The sequence below is a fragment of the Mus musculus genome, chromosome 12 (genome assembly GCF_000001635.26).
Source record: "Mus musculus strain C57BL/6J chromosome 12, GRCm38.p6 C57BL/6J".
NCBI classification, from domain to species: Eukaryota; Metazoa; Chordata; class Mammalia; order Rodentia; family Muridae; genus Mus; species Mus musculus.
In genome coordinates, this window is record NC_000078.6 from 107,614,332 (window position 1) to 107,618,517 (window position 4,186).

The window sequence follows — 4,186 nt, forward strand, 5'->3', positions numbered from 1 at the left end:
TCAAACAAGAGCAGGCGCAGGAACCATGGGGGCATGCTGCTTTATGGCTTGCTTTTCATTCCGTGTGCCTTTATATATAACCCAGAACCACCTGTAAAATAATGGGATGGCTAGCAGTGGGCTGGACCCTCCCACATCTATCATTAATCAAGAAAATGTCCTATAGACATGGAGGCAATTATTCAGTGAACAGTCCCTCTTCCCAGATAACATTTGCTTTCTGTCAAGTTGACAAAATGAAACATTCTGTCCCCACTCATCCCTCACACTCTCTTGTCCCCTTATGACCCCCACAGACCCTTCCCACCTCCCCTAAGTACCCATCCACTGTCATGTCTTTTGTTTAGGTTTTGCTCTTGCTGTGAAAGCCACTGGTTTTATCCACATGAGTGGGTAGGGAGGTGAGTGTAACAGTGGACCCTCTACCCAATGGATTCCACATTTCGATATAGAGATGCTCATAAAGTCATGTTCATTGCTATTCACAGTGGAATCAACCTAAATGCCCATCAGCTGATAAACAGGTAATGAGAATGTAGCACATATACACAATGGGATTTTATACAATGACAGAGAAAATTGATGCTATGAAATTTGCAGGGGAACTCATGATATACTTGAAAATATACCAATCGGGTCACCCAGGCTCAATGAGTTTCTCTTAAAGGTCACACTGGACAACCTAGGAATCAGAGAAGATACTATAAGGAAACATAACTATTCTGTGAACTAAAAGGGATTTAACAAACATTATCCACGGCCGGGCGTGGTGGTGCACGCCTTTAATCCCAGCACTCAGGAGGCAGAGGCAGGTGGATTTCTGAGTTCGAGGCCAGCCTGGTCTACAAAGTGAGTTCCAGGACAGCCAGAGCTATAAAGAGAAACCCTGTCTCTAAAAACCAAAAAAAAAAAAATTATCCAAATATGGGGGATATAAAACACTTTACCAGGACACTGAACTTGCCAAAAATTGAGAAAGAAGATATGAAAGATTGCATGTGGTCATCTCATCATCTGTGAAGCTAAAAAAATTTGTGTGTATATGATTATGTGTGTGTAGATGTGTTAGATGTAATTTGTGCAGGTATATTCCTGTGTGCATGCGGGTTTTTTTCTAATTGTTTGTAAAGAATACTGTTGTCTTCATTGCTAGGAGCTTGTCTGTATCTGTAAGTGCATATAGCATATGTGGCCTTTATGAGGGGGATAAATTCAAACACAGAGTTTTAAAGGAGGCAATATAAGGCCACTTAATAAGCCAAGTGGCTGAAGCAAGAAGAGTCAGCCTCGCACACATGCGCATCAATTAAAACAGCAGCAGAACACATAAAACAAATGTTGGAAGGAACAAAGATAAAATAAAATCCAGTGTTAACCCCTACCAGTGAAATGATACCCGAAATGAGACCAAATAAAATCAAAATATGATTCAAAAATCAGGCCCAAATGAAAACAACTCAGAAATTAAAAACTAAAACAAAACAAATAGTGCAGAGTATTTGTTAATTTGAGCATGTCTCGTGCATTTTACATAAAGCTACCTACAGAACCTATGTGCATACCTACAGAACAGTCAGTGCTCAGGGTCATAGCCGTATAAGCCATCCTTACTCCTTACTCAGTTGATTGGGAAAGGGAGGAGTTTGTGTGATGTCAGCTCTCACAGAAGTGACAGCAAATCTGAGGTCTCCTGCCATGATCAAGAACCCAGAAAAGCTCCTCAAATCCCAGACCGTAATGTGGCCTGATAAGGGAACTCTCTCCTTGTCACGTCAGATGAACAGTGGGGAAGCCCACTCAGCCCTATAAACAAGGTCCCCCTCAAACCGAGGACGCATGGACCTCCCCTTCTCTCTCCCCTCTACTAACTTTGATTAGAAGGACACTCAGTTTGGAATGGGATACAGCCCTGGGGTGGGTCTGATTGGTGGGTTCTGAATCAGAAACTGGAGATTACTCTGCAATGTATTGAATGTCTTTATAACGTAAAATTTTCAATGAGACTGTGCTTATGCTCTGCCTCTACTGGTGGAAAGCCACGTTCAGAACAGAAGGTGGCAAAACAAAGTTTGACTGTTTCGGTCACCGGATAAATGAATTAAAAACTGAAGGAGAAGAGAATGATAAAAGAAGAAGCAGGAAAAGAGATGGACGTAAAAAATGGAAAGGAATGAATTGGAAAGCAATAAACAGTCAACACTGAACACAGCCACCAGAAACAAAACTACAAGAGAAAAACCCTTAAATGAGTTAACCAGTGGCATTGGGTCTTAGAAAGAAGGATGGCTACCGAAGTTGAAAGGTCAGCATCAAAACAAACTAAAGAGAAGGAGGAACAGAAGAACCATAGAAATGTTTTAGATAACAAACAAACAAACAGGACACTGCTTTGCTTAATACTATGTTGGGTGGATGACATTCTAAGAACTCATAACCGAACACACTGGTCTCAGATGGATGCACTCTGGATGTATGTGAAGGCAGAAGACATTCTTTTAAATGTGAGTTTCCCTGAAGCCTTGGCAGATATGGCTTTGTGGGGACAGTCCTCCCAGTCTCCAGGGAACCAGTTCTCACCATGTTCTTTGCCTCTGTGGGACTGTGAAGAAGGAAGGAGCGCCTAAATGTCTTCTGTGAAGCCAGTCTAGCGCTGTCGTGAGACCCACCAGAGAAGACAGAGTAAAACTACAGCCTGATCTCACCCATGAATATTGATGGAGGATCCTGAATAAAATATTAGCAAATAGAATGGCGCTTCACATTAAACCGACTTGAAGATGGCTGCCCTAGCATAACAACAGCCTCCTTAGCTCCCCGAATCCCAATCCATGGAAACAATAGGAAAGCTATTTTAAAAACAAGCCAATACATTCATGTGCTCAAAACGGGAGCTTCCAGGATGCCAGAGCTGTGTGTGTGTGAGAGAGAAAGAAAGAATGCAAACAAGAGAGCTGCTCCTTAAACTGCAGGGCTTGGACATGTTCCTTCCTGAAGCAGCCGCCACACTGGTGACAGTGAGGTCATGATTTGGGGGGCGAAGCCTGCGAGGACAAAGAGAAAAGGCTTTAGCTTTATTGCTGTACAGCTAAGCCTCCAAGTCACGGTGACTCAATGCCCAAGAAGGTGTTTGCTTAGTCATATAGAATACTGTCCCTGAACGCGGAGATTTGCAGAGATCGGTCTTCAATGTGTGGTTACAGAGCAGACCCCAGGGATCAGCACCCAGCAGGCAGAAGAGCTAAGACAGGAAGGAGTGTCCTTGGGACGTTATCTGAGCTGAGCCAGCTAGGCATGCAGGTGTATCGCTGTCTATGCTCCACTGATCAGTGTTCTCATGCAGGATTTCAGGACCCCACAGGAATGCTGGGAAGTAGCCCCACTCCCTCTCCAGGGACCCAGACAAAGTCAGAGCACCCAGCAGCTCTCAGCAAACCCCTTACCTTGTGCCACACTCCTCCGCTTCCCTCCGTGCCAGCCCTGCATCCAGCAACGCGTTATTTAATTTAGCCAGGGCATCCATGCCACTGCTCCAGATCTGTGGTTTAGCGTCAGGAGTCTCCATCCGCTGCTTCTGGTGCAAGAGGATTGGGAGAGTGGAGACAGAAGCTAGTTCATGTCATGCAGGCCCCTGAAGATAGGGCAGGCATGGGAAACAGGCAGTGAGGATTTCAAAGCGAGAGTGGAGATGAAATTTTGGAAGCAGATGAAGAACTTTTACCCTGAAAGTTAAGTGTGACTAAGGAAGGGCGCACGTCTATAAGAGAATGGAAAGAAGTGCTCAGTCAGGCCAAATTGCAGCTCTGAGAATTAATTCTCAAGAAGATTGAAGACCAAAGCTGAAACTGGAAGTGGGGGCTCCTTTTTAAAGCAAAGGCAGATGCCAACTACAAACACGGGGATACTAAGCAATTAGAGACTCCATTCATCAAAGATTACATTTTCAGCAGACGAGAGAAAGTTGCCAGAGTAAAGAACAGAGAGATGAAAGGGTGGGGGTGAGGTGGGCAATGTAAAATAATTAGGAGGAGTTCCTGAAGAGGTGGAGAACGGGAACAGAGGCACGGATGGTAGCTCCTGGTAGAAGGGGACCCTGAAAAGGCTGAACCTGCGCCTGCCCCAGGATAATTGAGAAGTCCCTATGTGAGCCCATTGTAGAGAGATGGCCGAAGGTCGTGACAAAAAAGAA